Source organism: Procambarus clarkii, chromosome 93 (genome assembly GCF_040958095.1).
Source record: "Procambarus clarkii isolate CNS0578487 chromosome 93, FALCON_Pclarkii_2.0, whole genome shotgun sequence".
NCBI classification, from domain to species: Eukaryota; Metazoa; Arthropoda; class Malacostraca; order Decapoda; family Cambaridae; genus Procambarus; species Procambarus clarkii.
The window spans coordinates 3,018,445-3,038,899 of record NC_091242.1 but is presented as its reverse complement, the minus strand read 5'-3'; the positions used below and the strand labels follow the sequence as shown (position 1 = coordinate 3,038,899).

At 45.6% G+C, this 20,455-nt stretch overlaps 1 protein-coding gene and 1 long non-coding RNA gene across 2 annotated transcripts in view; one reads left to right on the top strand and one right to left on the bottom strand.

Moving 5' to 3' along the window:
* Nucleotides 1-20,455, bottom strand: part of LOC123746775 (growth hormone secretagogue receptor type 1-like) — a 177,481-nt gene that overhangs the window by 141,511 nt on the left and 15,515 nt on the right. The window lies entirely within an intron of this gene.
* The window catches only part of LOC138359868 (uncharacterized), a 35,893-nt gene continuing 15,653 nt past the window's right edge, over nt 216-20,455 (top strand). The window contains exons 1-2 of the long non-coding RNA XR_011226104.1: nt 216-346; nt 5,761-5,975. This is a non-coding gene — a long non-coding RNA (uncharacterized lncRNA). The remainder of the gene's footprint in view (nt 347-5,760; nt 5,976-20,455) is intronic.

Sequence of the window (20,455 nt, the reverse complement as noted above, 5' to 3'; positions counted from 1 at the left end):
TCAAGTCGATTCAAAACCTGTTTTTTGGTTCTATGTATTTAGGAGAGGTTGCTGTAGCTTGCCAGGTAGGTAGCAGGAGTGTGGTCTCAGCGATAGTTGTGGTAAAAGTGGAGTTTATTAACCGTGAGATTGATTCATTGTATCTCCTTTCCTGTTTTGAGAGAGCGAGTGTGGAGAGAGCCTTCTGCTATGCTAACCTTGTCTTTTCTATCTAGCTGAAGCAGAGTACCAGCTCGGCCGCTCCTGTGAGGTTACTACGGGCTCACCATAGCCCGTGCTACTTGCAACTCTTTGTTCCGAGTAGCTGCATCTAAAACAACAACAACAACAGCTAGCTGAAGCACAGGTAACTAGATGTGAGCTTGAGAAGTATTTCTTTTGGTCTGTATGATGTTGAATATCTTCCTGATATGTTATTCTCTCACATCTCTTTCTTGTGAATTATTTTGACTTTTACCTTCGACAACAATCTCCGCCATCTCTCTTTCTCACTTCATAGCCCGCTCCTCCTCCTCCTCTCTCTCACTACCCCACCCACTCAATTCTCCATTTCCACCCCTTCTTCTTCCCCCCCTCACTACAACGCTCCCCTTTCCTTAACCATCACTATCACTCCCCCACCTACACACACGGCTGAGAGGCGGGACCAAAGAGCCAGAGCTCATCCCCCGCAAGCACAAATAGTTGAGCAAATAGGTGTGAGTACACCTCCAAGCGTGCTCCCCATCCACCACTCCCTACAAACCCTTCCCCCGTCGGTGGGCTTGTGGGGCCCCCTTTCCCCAACCCCCAACCCCCAATCCCCAACCCCCAACCCCCAACCCCCAACCCCCAATCCCCAATCCTCCCCAGCATCAGGGCCTACAGGCGGCCCTGTACCGGCCGCCAACTGGAAGCTGCACTCCGCAAATATGACAAAGAAATGCTATGTCCAGAGGCCAGTAACCCGGCTGACTTATATTAAAAACAGAAAGTTGTTTTAATAATATTCACAAATATTTTTCATCACATTTGTGTTGCTTCGCTAAAAAAAAAAAACAATTTATGCAGTGATTTCATATACTTATGTACACTGATTCAATCCATTAGTCTTAAATCGAGTACATTGGTTTGAGATATTTAAATGTTTTTAAATATCGAGATATTTAAATATTGTGATTATTTACATGTTTTTAATTTTGTTTTTTATAAACTAAAGTGTGTTGAATAGGGTTTAATCACTTTTGAGTGCATTGGTTTAACCTCCTTGAGTACCGTTGTTAAACCTCCCTTAGAGTAAGTGCACTTATTTAAACCTGCTGAGTGCCTCGATTGAACCTCTTAAGTTATCCTCACGAGTATATATTGATTCAGCCTTCAAAAAGTATATTGATTCAGCCTTCAAAAAATATATTGATTCAGCCTTCAAAAAGTATATTGATTCAGCTTTCAAAAAGTATATTGACGTTACCTCTTCAGGTAAAAAGCTCGTCTCATAAGCGACAAATAAATGTATGCACGTAAAAATGAATTTATCTTTCCAGCGAGTCACTCCCACCACGACTGTTAACACGACCTCAACACGACCTGGAGACACACGACCTCGTCCCCGTCCCCCCCTAGCCGCTCTCGACCCAACCATCATCATCATCATCAAAACCAAGAACCAAAAAAAGGACGGAAAAATAGAGGAGCGGGACGGGTCTGAAAATGGTCCGAGTTTCCCGGGCCGCAGATGGCCGTCGCAAGGCCACACTCGATGGAAACGAATTTTGGTACATTTTCCCCAACTCACCCTCTTCCTCTTTCCCTTCCATTCCCTCTTCCCTTCTCCCCGTCCCCTTCCTCCTTAGCTCCCCCTCTCCCTTCTCCTTCCTAACCTCTTCACAAAAAAATAAAGTTTTAGCGGCAGCCAAAAGTTGTAAGGAGTTTGTGGAGCCAAAAATATCTCCGCCAGGAGAGGTTCGCTCCGTAAAAGAGCGCTGTGGGGAAGTGACGTGGCCACAGGCAGTGACTGTTTCAAAAATGCTAAAATGTTATTAGTTTATACTAATATAAACGTGGGCGTAGTTAGTTGAAGGTAGGAACACTCTGTATAACATTAGCACCAACGTTCGCTCGGGAACACGCAGGTTAAAAAGCCGAGGAAACGTTTGTGATATAAAGACGTTTGTGTGGTCTGAGAGATTTCCAAGTGTGCGTTTTCATATACTTAATGTTTTTCAGGGATGGAGTCTCAGTTCCGGTCCCCGCCTCCTTCAGCTGTCGAACGCTAGATGTTGGGATTCCAGTCCTATTTGATAGTTTTAACAACTAAGCATGTAGTACTTTTTCAATACGTGAGGGTTAAGTTCTTTAGTCTTTCCACTTAACTCATAGCTCTCAGCTCTGGGACTAGTCTTGTTGCATATCTCTAGAGTTTCTTCTCTAGACATTTGTTATGCGAATGCAGAGACAAGGAATGCATGCTGGCATCCTATATTGCAGAATTGGTCTGATATGCGCGGCAAACAAGGTCCTGGAGGATTTGTTTCCAGATTTCTAAAAACCAGTACGAATGTTGGCCAACCTTGCATGTGCAGCTGATGATATCCAGTTGACGTGTAGTTCAGACCATTGTGTGTGTGTGTGTGTGTGTGTGTGTGTGTGTGTGTGTGTGTGTGTGTGTGTGTGTGTGTGTGTGTGTGAGTGAGTGAGGAGACACTTCACTGAGGAAGGAGGACAGGCGCACCAACAGCCTCATTTATAATCTCATTTTTGGCCTGGCAGGCAAGAGCTCTCGTCAACATTAACGAGCGATCCTTATCTCATTACGGTATCAAGGTCAATTTGCTATTCAAATTGGTGTGGACATTTTCATTCAGTATGCCTACTTCAGTGAGTTAACTTGCGGTTGTCGTTATGTAATTGAGATGTTTAATAAGTCGGTTGTGGTGGGGTGGTGGTGGTGGTGGTAGGGTGGTGGTTATTGGGAACAGTGTGGGTAGCAGTGGGTGGTGGTGGGTGGTGGTGAGTCATCATAACTTGCAATTCCTTTTCCAAAGAGGGACGGAGACATGTTCACCACATACAAGAGTATTCCAATATGCAGTGTAGGAATGACAACATTAAAGATTTCTTGAGCAGTAGATTGGTGGACTGAATTCAGCCATAGAGTTATAGAGGAACTTCAGCAGTAGAGCGGTTGACTGGCAGAACGGTCCCCAAGAAGAGCCAGTTGTTGTTGTTATAGATTTAGCTACTCTGAACAAGTTCCAAGGCTATGGTGATCTCGTAACTTACCTGGCACAGGAGCGGGACAAGTAGCACAGGGCTATGGTGAGCCCGTAATGGACTTACCTGGCACAGGAGCGGTGCTGTGGAAGAAGCAGTTTAGACTACGTATGTATAGTAAACATCACCACAACTTACAACATGCTACATAGTGAGGCGGTAGAGGCCCAGCTCACACTGCCAATTACGAACAACACATCCAGGCGTTCGTATCTTACGCAAAGTTCACCGCCTGGTTCCTTGCATGGAAATTAACCTATTATTGATACAGGATAATTAATGTGCATTCATTAACCGCCTGCAGTGTTGGTGTTATAGTGGTGCTGGGAGTGGTTCAACAACTTGTACAGTGCACTAATAGTTGGAATTACCTTCCCACAGGTTCAGCTCCCAGTTCAGCTTAATCGCTATATACAAATATACAGTTGCTAATGACCCAGTTGTCATTAACCATATACAAACCAGCGGGTCATTATGACCACTTACATCTGACTCAGCACATTAGAGATAATTGGTCTCAAGAGGCGCCAACCTGGCTTTTATTTAGGGAGGGGGGGGGGCACAGTGCCGTTGAAGGTGTGAAGGTGGCACTCACGCTATATAAGAGAGACAAACTGTCAATAGTGTTCAATATATACGCCTAGCACTGCAATGCATGTGACATCTCTCTCCCTTCAATGTATCTTCCTGTATCTATCAGTGTGTATGTGTGTGTGTGTGAGAGAGAGAGAGTGTGTATGTGTGTGTGTGTGTGAGAGAGAGAGAGAGAGTACGAAGATATTTTGGGGCATAAGGACTTAAAATTTTGACTCCAATCAGATTTTATTTGAATCAGCCGATCAATGAGAGATCTGGAGGTGAGATTCTTAGAAAAAATGTAAACATGACGTACTCATTGGCGGGCCAAGTCTCTCACTGGCAGGACAAGCGCTTCGTGTAATGGTCTAATGGCTTTACACCACTTGCGACTTATGGATTTTGTGGGTTTACCTGTAGCCGGTTTCACGAGTTCTACTTCCGAACCTCGGCTTAAGGCTAAGCTTCTCTAATGATCGACCTGAGCGGTGCTGACAGAGGTCGTCAGGCTCGCAAGTCAGCACTACTGATTGATGCTGATCTGTCACTTCTTGTACCAACTTATTTCTTGTTTTAACATTAAAATTTGCAATGTTAATATGATATTTATTGGTAGAAGATCGAATTGTCACTGGCCATTGATATATAGTGTTCTGTGCTTATGGGTTGGTCTATTCTGCACTTTCTACCATATCTCCCGATGCACTTGGCTGTTATATTATTGTATAGAATAGGAATCTGACCTTCGAGTATATTGCATGAATAGATTTTGAGACGGTCGCAGTTAATATGTTACCCTGCTACTATGTTTGATGTACAGGTCCTCTTATATCTTCTATTCCGGAAGGCTCTCCTGTCTGGGAAAGGGAAGAGTGTACACAACCGTCTCTGAAGGTCCTCATAACTCCCGCTACCATTTGCTTGGCTTTCTTAGTTATGATCAAGAAGGTTAGGTCTTCAGACATCATTGTTACTAGATCTTTTAAATGCTGTTTCTCTTCTATGAAGGAACCTCGTTTTATCATGAATGTCAAGTTTGAGTTGTGACCTTTTCAATGTCTAGTAAGTTAGACTGTGACTGTTTATCGTGGTTCGCTCCAGCCATTATGAGTGGTTGTGAGAGGTCGTCACAACACCACTTAGAACTGATCTTGTTATAACAATAACCTCGTCTTGGTGACAATGAAGAATATATGTCAAGTGACCTTGTCAATCAATTTGTGTCATGTGGACATTGACCGACATACCAGGAGCCATCTTGAGGTATGAGAGTAGGGTAAGGTTGTACTAAACGGGGTTTATGGAAATATTTTAGTAACTTTTTCCCCACCTTCGTTATTTGCTACGCTGCAAGGACGCATATTTATCCTGTCAACTTTGTTCTGTCAACTTCTAGTTTTAGTATAAATATACGTATTGCATGTTACACAATTTCCACATTTATCTATTTTACACACCAGATTAAAACTGCCTTATGTTTTAACACAAAGTTAGCAATTTACTTTCACAGCAAGATTCCTCGTCTACTCGACCCAGTTACAATTAATCAATTATCATTCAATTATAATTTACTTTCCAGACTTGGGACCATCCCGAGGAAGTGTTCTACTCCAATTATACACTATTTTCCTCAGGGATTTTGAATTAATGGATGAAGAGGCCAGCCAATTAATCCAATCCAATTAGTATTTCGTTTCAATTTCAGGTGCGATAAACCATTTCTTTCTCCGACAGGCCGAGGTCGCAAACAATACAATTAACACACACGTTTACAGCCCTCAGGAACCTGTACACCAGTAGATTGACAATTGAGAGCGGGACCAAAGAGCCGAAGCTCAACCTCCGTAATCACAACTAGATAAGTACACAGGCATACAAAAGTGCTAAAACAAACACACACATACTAACCGCTACTGTTTCTTATTTATACAGAAGACCGAGAGAGGATCGAACACGAGCCCGGCAATGTTTACTTGTGACACAAAACTAAAAGAGAGATAAGGATCGAAGGGACGACGACGTTTCGGTCCGTCCTGGACAATTCTCAAGTCGATCTGGTCAACATACTTCAGCCACTTTATTGTGACTCATCGCCTGCATAAGGATTGAAGAAGAAAGCATTATGCCACAGAAGGACTAAGCTGCAGGTATGGGCCAACATATGGTTACTAGAGTTTAATTCCAACAAATGTAATGTAATGAAGTTTGATAATGGGGAAGCAGGAGTCTGGAGGACTGTACCGCACATAAGGCAGCTATTAGGATAAAATAAACTATAAAGGCCTGGCAGTGGATATAAGACTTTAGGAAACTGCAGAAGGGCTATTGGCCCATATGAGGCAGCTCCTATTGGCTCATACGAGGCAGCTCCTATTGGCCCTAGGAAACAGCTCCTATTTATGCACACTCAAACTCATATATATGTCTAACTTATGCTTGAAACAACCCATACATCCCAAAACTATTTTGTTAGCAGGTAATTTGTTCCTTAAATCAACATCAATTTGGTCTTAATACCACCAGAGGAATATCGTAACAACATGTGCAATATATGTAATACTAAAAATATAACTGTGGATTTCAAGAACCTAAGCTAGTAAGCTTTTAAAACACAGTATATAACATACGTCAGACCAGTCCTAGAACATGCAACTCCTGCATGGAATCCGCACCTGGCGAAGCCCAAGGAGATAAGATATGCCACGAGACAAGTACCAGAGCTGAGCTATAAGAACAGGCTAGGTTAAATGAGTTCAATGACATTAAAAGAGAGAGAAGGACAAGCTGGGATATGATCGCAACGTACAAGGTACTTAGGGTACTTGTTAAAGTGGAAAGGAAAATGCCTTTCAGGTGAGGTACAGCAGAATGAGGAGTCAGAAATTGATGTTGGAAATACAGATGAGCCAGAAAGTTGTAAGAAGATTCGTGTATGGTTGAAGCATACACCATTCACAGCTTCATGGACAAGTATGGTTTTAGCATCGACAGGTGTAAATACACCTGGTAGGACTAGGTGTATTTACAGCTAGGAAGTTTGACTCTGGAACTAGATACTGCTCCTACAGAAACAGCTAGATAAGTAGAATTAGGCTAAGCACATACAAGACCATATATCATACACCATACATCAAGACCAAGACCATTCTCACTCAACTAGGTGAGTACATAAACATCCGGTTATACAAATATACACAGATATAGGCACATGTATACACACCTCCTCCCCCCCCCCACACCGTCACTGACCCCTCAGGTTAGTCTACGCAGGCGCCCATAGCTGTTTACTATCACCTCACAACACACTCATTCATAAATGCGCGAGCAGTCAGCGACGCGCGTGTCACTCAAGCCTTGTAAGGTTCACATGTTCATTATCTCCAGCCATGAACATCACCCTTGGGAACACCCTGAACAGTATACCCTTTTGATTCCCCCGCTCATTATCTCCTCCCTCTCCCCCATTTCCTTCCTCCCATTCTCTCTTTTCTGTTTTCCCTTACTCCCTTCTTCGCTTCTTTCTATTACTCTTCCACCTTCCACTGGTAAAATAATGAACTGTTTGCTGCCAGAAGAGTCTATGGAGATGAAGTGGGATCGACGGCCAAGTACCACGTCAGGTGGGATGGCTCCTGGGTTTTTGGCCTATTGGGTGGTGGGCTTTTACGCAGGTGGGCGGGTACATGAGTGGGCGGGTGCACGGGTGGGCGGTTGACGTGCCATAAGGTCGATGTGTCGACCCGTGGATGCGATTGATCTGATCAATATAGTTACCTGTAGCGTCGAACAATGTCTGCTTCCTTACTAAAACATATGCAGAGTTTTCACAAACAGTGAAATAAACACCTGCTTTTTTGCGCATGGAATAAAGCAGATTTTGTGGCTTTTTAAATCACTGAGTATCTCTCCCCAAACCCGTTTTCCAAACATTGAAAATACAAACAAAATTACTAGCGTTTGAAGTCATGTAAACAAGGGTGGTGTTTGATTTATTTGTAAAGCCCCTGAACAAATGCAGATTTGTGTCAAACAGTCGAAAAATTAGAATTTTCATGCAGGTGGAGGTGAACAAACTTTGTTCACTAAATCCGCTTCGGATATTGTTGTGATCGACGGGGCTGACAATTGGGTGATTTTCATAGTAGCATTCTCTTCTCCCAGGATCAGTGACCTGGGGAGTTGTATTCACCTAGTTGTGCTTGGGGGGTTGAGTTCTGCTCTTTCGGCCCGCCTCTCAACTGTCAATCAATCAACTGTTACTAACTACTAATTTTTTTCACACACACACACACACACACACACACACACACACACACACACACACACACACACACACACACACACACACACACACACACACACACACACACACACACACACAGACGTTAGAAAGAATTTTTTCAGTGTCAGGGTAGTTAACAAATGGAATGCATTAAGTAGTGATGTGGTGGAGGCTGACTCCATACGCAGTTTCAAATGTAGATATGATAGAGCCCAATAGGCTTAGGAATCTGTACACCAGTTGATTGACAGTTGAGAAGCGGGACCAAAGAGCCAGAGCTCAACCCCCGCAAACACAACTAGGTGAGTACACACACACACACACAGGAAGCAGCCCATAGCAGCGGTCAATCTTTCAGGTACCTATTTACTGCTAGGTAACAGAGGCATCAGGATAAAAGAATCTGCCCATTTGTCTCTGCCGGCACCGGGATCGAACCCGGACTCTAGGATTATGAGTTTAAAGCGCTGTCCACTCAGCCAGCCAGCCCTCTCCACTCAGCCAGCCAGCCCTCTCCACTCAGCCAGCCAGCTGTGTGTGTGTGTGTACTCACCTAGTTGTGTCTGCAGGATCGAGCATTGACTCTTGGATCCCGCCTTTCGAGCATCGGTTGTTTACAGCAATGACTCCTGTCCCATTTCCCTATCATACCTGGTTTTAAAATTATGAATAGTATTTGCTTCCACAACCTGTTCCCCAAGTGCATTCCATTTCCCCACTACTCTCACGCTAAAAGAAAACTTCCTAACATCTCTGTGACTCATCTGAGTTTCAAGCTTCCATCCATGTCCTCTCGTTCTGTTACTATTCCGTGTGAACATTTCGTCTATGTCCACTCTGTCAATCCCTCTGAGTATCTTATACGTTCCTATCATGTCCCCCCTCTCCCTTCTTCTTTCTAGTGTCGTAAGGCACAGTTCCCTCAGGCGCTCCTCATACCCCATCCCTCGTAGCTCTGGGACGAGTCTCGTTGCAAACCTCTGAACCTTTTCCAGTTTCATTATATGCTTCTTCAGATGGGGACTCCATGATGAGGCGGCATACTCTAAGACTGGCCTCACGTAGGCAGTGTAAAGCGCCCTAAATGCCTCCTTACTTAGGTTTCTGAATGATGTTCTAACTTTTGCCAGTGTAGAGTACGCTGCTGTCGTTATCCTATTAATATGTGCCTCAGGAGATAGATTAGGTGTTACGTCCACCCCCAGGTCTCTTTCACGCGTCGTTACAGGTAGGCTGTTCCCCTTCATTGTGTACTGTCCCTTTGGTCTCCTATCTCCTAGTCCCATTTCCATAACTTTACATTTGCTCGTGTTGAATTCTAGTAGCCATTTCTCTGACCATCTCTGCAATCTGTTCAGGTCCTCTTGGAGGATCCTGCAATCCTCATCTGTCACAACTCTTCTCATCAACTTTGCATCATCCGCAAACATCGACATGTAGGACTCTACGCCTGTAAACATGTCGTTAACATATACAAGAAATAGAATTGGTCCCAGCACCGATCCTTGTGGTACTCCACTTGTTACTGTTCGCCAGTCCGACTTCTCGCCCCTTACCGTAACTCTTTGGCTCCTTCCTGTTAGGTAGTTCCTTATCCATGCTAGGACCTTTCACCCCACCCCCGCCTGCCTCTCGAGCTTGAACAGCAGTCTCATGTGCGGTACTGTATCAAAGGCTTTTTGGCAGTCCAGAAATATGCAGTCTGCCCAACCATCTCTGTCCTGTCTTATCCTCGTTATTTTATCATAGAATTCCAGAAGGTTTGTTAGGCACGATTTCCCTGTCCAGAACCCATGTTGATGTTTGTTCACAAACCTAATGTTCTCCAGGTGTGCAACCAGTCGTAGCCTAATTATTCTTTCCAGTATTTTACAGGGGATGCTTGTCAGTGATACAGGTCTATAGTTAAGTGCCTCCTCCCTATCACCTTTCTTGAAGATCGGCACGACATTTGCCTTCTTCCAGCAACTGGACAATTCTCCTGACATAAGTGACTCATTAAAGATCATTGCCAGAGGCACGCTGAGGGCCTGTGCTGCTTCTTTTAGTATCCACGGTGATACTTTGTCTGGTCCAACTGCTTTAGTTGCATCTAGAGTTGTCAACTGTTTCATTACCTCCTCTGCTGTCACCTCTATATCTGATAGTCTTTCATCTAGGGTAACCCCTTCCAACAATGGGAGCTGCTCAGGCTCGGTAGTGAACACTCCATGGAAACTAGCATTCAGTGCCTCGCAGATTTCCTTGTCACTTTCAGTATATGCCCCCTCTGTCTTCCTTAGTCTTGTCACTTGGTCGTTCACCGACATTTTTCTTCTTATATGACTGTGTAGTAACTTAGGTTGTTTTTTCGCTTTGATTGCAATATCGTTCTCATAGTCCCTTTCCGATGTTCGTCTTATGTTAATGTAATCGTTCCTAGCTCTGTTGTATCTGCTTCTGTTGTCCTCTGTTCTTTGTCTTCTGTACTTCCACTCCCGCCTGCTGGCCATTTTTGCTTCCTGACACTGTCTATTAAACCATGGGTTATTATATTCCTGTGTGTGTGTGTGTGTGTGTGTGTGTGTGTGTGTGTGTGTGTGTGTGTGTGTGTGTGTGTGTGTGTGTGTGTGTGTGTGTGTGTGTGTGTGTGTGTGTGTGCGCGCGCGCACCACAGGTCGGTAAGATGCTGCATCCTTTGAGGAGTGTATGGGTCACGTTCCGGTCTGTAGGTCCCAAACCCACGACCTAGTTTCCCCCCCCCCCACCTCTTCCCCCTCCCTCTTATCCCCCCTTCCCTCCAACATTCACCTACATACACCACGCACACTCCCGGACCCATCACACTGTCCGCCCACACACCACCAACATAAATATATCTATCATCCCCCTCATCTCACTTAACTAAACTCATTTAACTAAACCCTCTTAAAAATAACTCTACGTCATTCAATGAAACTAAATCTCTCTCTCTCTCTCTCTCTCTCTCTCTCTCTCTCTCTCTCTCTCTCTCTCTCTCTCTCTCTCTCTCTCGTTCAGAACAGGGATACTGCCAGAAAGGATACATTTTAAGAGACAATATGGTACCCCGGACACACATGTATCATAACAAAACAAACCTGATATGGTACTTGACACTTTTTGTGGAAGGGAGAGTATTGTGAGAGGGGGGGGTGAAATGGGAGAATACTGTGTGGGACAGGTGTGTATGGGAGGTGAGAGTTCTCTTTGGCGGGGAGGTGACAGGTGTGTAGATAGCGATAGTTACTCTAGGGATGATAACCGGTGTGTATGTAGATAGCGAGCATGGACGAGAAAAAGAATCCCCGCCCAAAGGCCGCCTCTGTCTTCGGCGAAGCGAGAAGACTCGTTTTGACTTAACGAGACTACTTGGAAGTTATAAATACGTGTCTGGAGTACTTAGCGAAGCGGATAATTACTGAGGCGCAACTCGCCTCTAGAGTCTAGCCTCTCAACCCCAGATAAGTTCACGGGGTTGCTAATCCACTTCCAGAGAGTCAAAAATATATTTCGGGCCAGGAGGGGGGGGGGAGGGAGGGGTCTAATCTCGCGTGGGTGTCTGGCGGGAAAAAAGTTATGCGTGCCGGGGAGGAAAGTCTTGGAGATTATATTTTATTGGCTTTATTTCCAGTCTCTAATGCTGTGTGTGTGTGTGTGTGTGTGTGTGTGTGTGTGTGTGTGTGTGTGTGTGTGTGTGTGTGGAGGGGTTTGGGTGTAGGGTGTGTGTGTGTGTGTGTGTGTGGAGGGGTTTGGGTGTAGGGTGTGTGTGTGTGTGTGTGTGTGTGTGTGTGTGTGTGTGTGTGTGTGTGTGTGTGTGTGTGTGTGTGTGTGTGTGTGTGTGTGTGTGTGTGTGCGTGTGGAGGGGTTTGGGTGTAGGGTGTGTGTGTGTGGGGGGGGGGGAGGGTTAACGTGTGTGTGTGTGTATTCACCTAGTTGTGCTTGCGGGGGTTGAGCTTTGATCTTTCGGCCCGCCTCTCAACTGTCAATCAACTGTTACTAACTACTAGCTAATTTTTGACCACACACACACACACACACATACACAAACACGTGTGTGTGTGTGTGTGGGTGTAACTAAAAAAATTAGTTAGTAGTTAGTAACAGTTGATTGACAGTTGAGAGGCGGGCCGAAAGATCAAAGCTCAACCCCCGCAAACACAACTTGGTGAATACACACACACACACACACGTTAACCCTCCCCCCCCACACACACACCCTACACCCAAACCCCTCCACACACACACACACACACCCACACCCATGAAGCAGCTCCGTAACAGCTGTCCAACTCCCAGGTACCTATTTACTGCTAGGTAACAGAGCCATCAGGGTAAAAGAAACTAAGCCTAATAAAGTCCTAAGCACTTGTAGATACACTTGACATCAAGTCCACCGACCACATGAAGGCTCTGGCACACAGCTGGCTCATCCCACTCCTTACTTCAAAGCTACTAAACATTACATCTTAGATGAGCTCATGTGTATAAGAGCTCTTAGCTTGCTGCAGTGTCAAGATGAACTTCAACCCAGTTCCTAATGAGTCTTAGTACTAATTAAATAAAGACAGAAAGAGTGAGACACAGAGACAGAAAGAGGTGAAGAGGACTGACAAACACACTAATCAACTTACTCCCTGCAGGAACCAGTAACCCGGCTATTATTGTGTCGCGTTAAATCGTTTTCAGCGTAAATTTGAAAAAAAACAAATAAAAGTTTAAACAGAGCTGAATGGTGGCGGGAAGGAAAGTTTGTCTGTGTGTTTTTGTTTGAGTTTGTGCGTGTGGATTTGTGTTCGGCTGTGATGTTAATGTGCCCGATACAGCACCTTTGTCTGTCATGTTTCAGTGTTAGTGCCTTTTTACAACAGGTGATGGGTTGTGTGCATGTGTTTGTTGGGGGGGAGTGGTGGGGGGGGGGGAGCCCCAGAGCGTATCTGGAGGGGTAAGGGAGGAGTTGCTGGGGAGGGATTTGGGGGGGGGGGATGGGAAGGGGTATGTGGCTGGGGGAGGTGGGGGTGGGAAGGGGGGGAGGAGAGGCCGTGGAGGATGGGAGGGAAGGCCCGTGGTGTACCGGCAAAGGTGCACTAGGAATGTTGATAGACCATTAAAGGGAGTATTGAGGATAAATTGGGCACGTACCAGCTCCCAATTTCGCTGGCTTAAGAACTTCTCAACTTGGCCCGGAGCTTAAATCATCCCAAGAAGAGAATTAATTCCTATAATATGTTATTTTTCCTCTTGTTATTGGGGCCTTCTTCTGATGTTTTGGTTTTTCTAACTTTTGTCTTTGTTTTGTCCTCTGGTTTTATAATATATTTTCTTGCTGTAGGTACTGTGTTGTATTATCATGTTGGTTACAATCGTTAGTGGGTTTAATCACCAGCAGAGCGGAAAGCATTTACCTCGTAAGGCTGGAGACCAAACACCTCTATGTGTCAGCAAGGTGGTCAGCCCGCCTGCTATCCTAACTCACAATCTATTTCCCATTAATAAATGACCTTCGCCTGTGCTTCTCCATTCTCTTTATATCCCCCCTCCCAACAAAATCAAACAGGCAGCTCAATAGGCCTGTGGCTCGTTAGTGCCAAACTGTCATGCGAGACAAGGTCAGTTCTGAGTATATAAATTGCTATCCACACTTCCGTGGAAACAGTCCTTTCACCTGGGCTGTGGCAGACTCGAACGGCGAACCCCCGTATAGAATGTGTGTGTATATATATATATATATTTTTTTTTTTGTGAGGATAACACCTCTGGTGCCAATGTGGGGACCCATAGCCTCGGAGAAGAAAATAAAAAGTATTCAGAGGAGACCTTGTGGTTTCTCACTGAACACTAATATTATCTTCTCCTACCACCCCCATTCTTTTGTATGTACACATATATATTTACTTTATTTGAACTTTGTTGCAAAAAAGGAGTTACATATGGGTTACAAAGATGGTTATCATAGGTTGTCGAGTTCCTCCAGCTCCTCAGATGGCGGGCAGGAACCCTGGATGCAGTGCGCATTTCCCCTCTGTATCGCCACACTGAGGCGCTGGAAAAGATATATATATATATGTCGTACCTAATAGCCAGAACGCACTCTTCAGCCTACTATGCAAGGCCCGATTTGCCTAATAAGCCAAGTTTTCATGAATTAATGTTTTTTCGACTACCTAACCTACCTAACCTAACCTATAAAGATAGGTTAGGTTAGGTTAGGTAGGGTTGGTTAGGTTCGGTCATATATCTACGTTAATTTTAACTCCAATAAAAAAAATTGACCTCATACATAATGAAATGGGTAGCTTTATCATTTCATAAGAAAAAAATTAGAGAAAATATATTAATTCAGGAAAACTTGGCTTATTAGGCAAATCGGGCCCTGCATAGTAGGCTGAGAAGTGCGTTCTGGCTACTAGGTACGACATATATATATATATATATATATATATATATATATATATATATATATATATATATATATATATATATATTTATATATATATATATATATATATATATATATATATATATATATATATATATATATAGATAACCCTTGAAGTGATGGTGTATGTCGTATCATACATTGTATGACATTTCGTATATGTTAACTCAGTAGCACTAGTTATGTCTCTATGCACCAGCCATCAATTGAAAACAGTTAATTGCTAGTTTGTATTTAATGATTTGTTCCTTTCCTAGGCGAGAAAATTACGTATGAAAATGGTTTATAGAATATTAATATTTTTTAAAAAAGTTTGAATAAAAAGACATGTTCTTGACATACGCGATGAAAAGAGAGTTGGAGCCCCTGAAGAATGTACCGAACCCAGATTACAGTTGTGGTGAGAAAACTGGAACTCTTGCCTTTAGTATCGAGGTCCGGGTGTAGGGGAGCAGGTGCCATACCTGAGTCTTCTCATGGCCTTGGAACACAAGGGTTGCCCTCTGCCCTTACTGTCTTGTCCACCACTGGCTACACTCTCCAGTTCACCACTGGCTATACTGTCTAGTCCACCACTGGCCTCACGTCTAGTAACGAGGGTGAGCGCTATAATAATTGATGTGATTGACAGGTGTCACAGGTGCGGGGGGGGGGGTACAAGACGTCTCTCGTCACAACCTTGTCCTCATAAGAAGCAGTCATCACTCCAGGCTCGTTAAACCTGCGGCCGTCCACCAGTCATCAATTTTAACATACTGTACATTAAAAATAGGTTTGCTATCATTTATATATTAATATTATTATACAAGTTCCATGTATAGTTAGGCGTAGGTTAGGTTAGTTAAGGTGTTATGTTGGCAATTGTTTGTATTTGTAGTAAGTCGTTAGAGGTCGTCAGAGGTCGTAGAGGTCATCAGTTTGACACTATTCGAAAAATGTTCGAACGTCATCAGATGTGAGTCGTATGTAAGCCGTTTTTCGTTCCTAAACCAGCCATCCTCATCAACAAAGGTCAAATGCTCGTTAATTCAGCCGCAAAAACCCCATTTTTTATGAATGAAAAACAGTTTACACACACACGACTGACAACTGAAACCGTTCGAACATTTCTCGAATAGTGCTTCGTTGATTTCCTAAGTTCGAATCGCAATTCGAATTCACCGAGACTCACAAGCCACGTCAAAGCCCAAGCACCTCCCTAACCACCAGTTCCCAGGCAGCACCCACGCCCAGTTGAGCCCGGGGGGCTGAGCCCGCCCAGTTGAGCCCGGAGGGCTGAGCCCGCCCATCTGAGTGGACACGTGGAGCTCTGGCGCCCAGAAATGTTATTCTATAACTGCTGTTATGCTTCATATCTGATAAGTTTGTTTGTGGAGAGTGAGGAACGGGTACTATGACGTGTGGAGGCTTGGTATACGTGAGCTGATACAGGTAGCCTGGTAGAGGAGGCCTGGTACAGGAGGCCTGGTAGAGGAGGCCTGGTACAGGAGGCCTGGTAGAGGAGGCCTGGCACAGGAGGCCTGGTACAGGAGGTCTGGTATAGGTAGACTGGTACAGGTAGGCTGGTACAGGAGGCCTGGTACAGGTAGGCTGGTACAGGTAGGCTGGTACAGGAGGCCTGGTACATGTAGGCTGGTACAGGTAGGCTGGTACAGGTAGGCTGGTACAGGAGGCCTGGTACAGGTAGGCTGGTACAGGAGGCCTGGTACAGGAGGCCTGGTACAGGTAGGCTGGTACAGGTAGGCTGGTACAGGAGGCCTGGTACAGGTAGGCTGGTACAGGAGGCCTGGTACAGGTAGGCTGGTACAGGTAGGCTGGTACAGGTAGGCTGGTACAGGAGGCCTGGTACAGGTAGGCTGGTACAGGTAGGCTGATACAGGTAGCCTGGTAGAGGAGGCCTGGTACAGGAGGCCTGGTAGAGGAGGCCTGGCACAGGAGGCCTGGTACAGGAGGTCTGGTACAGGAAGCCTGGTACAGGTAGGCTGGTACAGGAGGCCTGGTACAGGAAGCCTGGTACAGGTAGGCTGGTACAGGAGGCCTGGTACAGGTAGGCTGGTACAGGAGGCCTGGTACAGGTAGACTGGTACAGGAGGCCTGGTACAGGAGGCCTGGTACAGGAGGCCTGGTACAGGTAGGCTGGTACAGGAGGCCTGGTACAGGAAGCCTGGTACAGGTAGGCTGGTACAGGAGGCCTGGTACAGGTAGGCTGGTACAGGAGGCCTGGTACAGGTAGACTGGTACAGGAGGCCTGGTACAGGAGGCCTGGTACAGGAGGCCTGGTACAGGTAGGCTGGTACAGGAGGCCTGGTACAGGTAGGCTGGTACAGGAGGCCTGGTACAGGTAGACTGGTACAGGAGGCCTGGTACAGGAGGCCTGGTACAGGAGGCCTGGTACAGGTAGCCTGGTACAGGAGGCCTGGTACAGGTAGGCTGGTACAGGAGGCCTGGTACAGGTAGCCTGGTACAGGAGGCCTGGTACAGGTAGCCTGGTACAGGAGGCCTGGTACAGGTAGGCTGGTACAGGTAGGCTGGTACAGGTAGGCTGGTACAGGTAGGCTGGTACAGGAGGCCTGGTACAGGTAGGCTGGTACAGGAGGCCTGGTACAGGTAGGCTGGTACAGGAGGCCTGGTACAGGTAGGTTGGTACAGGTAGGCTGGTACAGGTGGCCTGGTACAGGTAGGCTGGTACAGGAGGCCTGGTACAGGTAGGCTGGTACAGGTAGGCTGGTACAGGAGGCCTGGTACATGTAGGCTGGTACAGGTAGGCTGGTACAGGTAGGCTGGTACAGGAGGCCTGGTACAGGTAGGCTGGTACAGGAGGCCTGGTACAGGAGGCCTGGTACAGGTAGGCTGGTACAGGTAGGCTGGTACAGGAGGCCTGGTACAGGTAGGCTGGTACAGGAGGCCTGGTACAGGTAGGCTGGTACAGGTAGGCTGGTACAGGTAGGCTGGTACAGGAGGCCTGGTACAGGAGGCCTGGTACAGGTATTATGAGCGGGGCTGTAACATTACCTTCCATTATATCCTACCACCCTCACCCCACTCACTGCCCCCCCCTCACCCCACTCAGTGCTCTCCCCCTCACCCCACTCAGTGCTCTCCCCCTCACCCCACTCACTGCTCCCCCCCCCACTCACCCCACTCACTGCTCCCTCCCCCCCTCCCCCTCACCTGCCCTTGCGTGAGGCCCAACGCACGCAACAGTTGCTGTGAATAGTCACATTCAGCTTCTATTTATATCACACGAATTTTCCGGGAGTAACTGCGGCAGAGAACCATGCAGCAGCCAGCGACCTTACGGGGGGCGGGCGGGGGTGTTGGGGGCGGAGAGGGGAAGGGGGTGGTAGTGAGGGGAAAGGGGGTAGACAAGGGGCTCCCTGGTACTGTGGTCAGGGAGGACAGTGTCACAGTGTGGCTGAGGGGAGTTGTGGTAGAGGGAGAAATTATTAACCTCAGGTTCATATATACGGAAGGGGAAGTGGACAAGGAGGAAGAGAGAGAAAGAGAGAGATAATTAAGGTGTTATGTTGGCAATTACTTGTCGTAGATGCAGAAGCAGCAACAATTATATCATTTGCATAAACAATAGGAGGATTTAAGCTGTTACGAGACAGAGTACTGGGTGTGTTAGGAGGAGGAGGAGCACTTGCTAGACAGAAAAGGTGTTGAGGAGGACAGGTAGAGGATCGATACCTCATGCCCTGACTATAGCTTGAGTCAGTCACCACAACTCTCTCTATATCCCCCCCCACCCACCACCACCTCCCTGGCTCCCCCGCGGCCATTGGTCCGGCACAACCATGCCCTCGCCCCCAAAAAATATAATGCTGGTTGTCTGACTAATATTATATAAGTATACTGAATTCACTCAGTCAAGATATAATAACATGTTCAAGTAATGCCAGACATTGTTACATTCTTACTGCAAAAATATCATGTTAAATAAAAAAAAAAAAGTTTTATATATTGTAATCATTAGGATAGAAAAAATTTACAACATTGAAATTTTAAAGTTATTAATAAAAGAACTTCAAAATACAAGTAAAATACTATAGTTATAATCAGTGATTTCAATATTGATAGAATGTATAGACTAACTTGTTAATACCGAGTTAGAGGAATTTTTAGATTTTGTCGTTGTCAAAAAAGACAGCTTAATTTATAGTGTCTGATGTGGATCAGTAGGCCTATTGGAATTAGTTTCGTACAGTTCTGTAGGCCTATTGGAACCTGTATCAAACAAGTTAGTGGAACCGGTCTCGCACATCTCAATAGGTCTAATCGAAGCATCCTCTCAACGGTCAGTAGGCCTATTGGAACCGGCCTCTCACAGGCCAGTTGGGCTACTTCAGTGTTCTGCTCTTATACCTTTATGTCCCTATAACAACACCCATAACCACAGCGTCAACAGAACAAGAACAATAGCGAGAACAAGAACTGTAGCAGAAGTAGTAATGATAATAATTCTTGAACAATGAAACCTTCAACAGAAACCTCTGCAATATCTTATCTTAATCAACAAAACGATTGCAGAGAAAACCTCAATAACAGTCATCAAGATATCAAGAAAAGTAACTTCCGGATCAACGTAGAAGCGTTGGAAAATTATGAGGTGAAAATGACGCGCCACTATGAGTATAAATCACTAGGAAGAGGTATGAGGACTAGGAGCTGGGGTATGAGGACTAGGAGCTGGGGTATGAGGACTAGGAGCTGGGGTATGAGGACTAGGAGCTGGGGTATGAGGACTAGGAGCTGGGGTATGAGGACTAGGAGCTTGGGTATGAGGACTAGGAGCTTGGGTATGAGGACTAGGAGCTGGGGTATGAGGACTAGGAGCTTGGGTATGAGGACTAGGAGCTGGGGTATGAGGACTAGGAGCTTGGGTATGAGGACTAGGAGCTGGGGTATGAGGACTAGGAGCTTGGGTATGAGGACTAGGAGCTTGGGTATGAGGACTAGGAGCTGGGGTATGAGGACTAGGAGCTTGGGTATGAGGACTAGGAGCTGGGGTATGAGGACTAGGAGCTTGGGTATGAGGACTAGGAGCTGGGGTATGAGGACTAGGAGCTGGGGTATGAGGACTAGGAGCTGGGGTATGAGGACTAGGAGCTTGGGTATGAGGACTAGGAGCTGGGGTATGAGGACTAGGAGCTTGGGTATGAGGACTAGGAGCTGGGGCATGAGGACAAAGAACTAGGGTATGAGGACGGTGCCCAACCACATACACCATCGGGGGATAGAGCCCCGACCTTGCAAGAAGCAGGGCCGTCACTCTACCGGCCAGACTCAACACCACTTCAAAACACAGTAACAATTACAAGTGAAGTTTCTGGATTGTAATTACAACACTTGCGAGGTTTTACCTGAACTGACTTTTAATGAGTTTTGAAATGAAATTTAATCAGACTCGAAGATTTGTAACGGATTTAACGGATTTAGGTAACGGTTCTAACGGTCTTTCCAGTAATCAAGAGGTTTTCCCTTGCGTTATCTTTTGAGTTTCTTATTGAATGTAAGTAGATTGATAAGATTATAATGGAGCCAACGGTGTTAACAGTTATATAGGTAGTTTTCAGTCTTGAATTTCGTTGGTTTTTATGTGGGTTTTAACTACCCAATTACTTAGGTAATCTAGCATGACTGATCTGCCTGTACGAGGCTGCGTTCGTGTTGTTTGTCGTGTAGAAGCTGCTTTAATCTTTTGTTGACTTTGAAGAGAAAAGTAATCAGGTAATGTACATGGCTCAGGCACACACACGCACACAACACACGCACACATACCAGTACAAACACACACACACACACACACACACACCTGAGAAACAAAAGTAGCGTATGCAGCGTACTCCAAACCGGGTAATATAATGGTAGTAACCGTTAGTAACCTACTCAAAGATTCCTTCAGA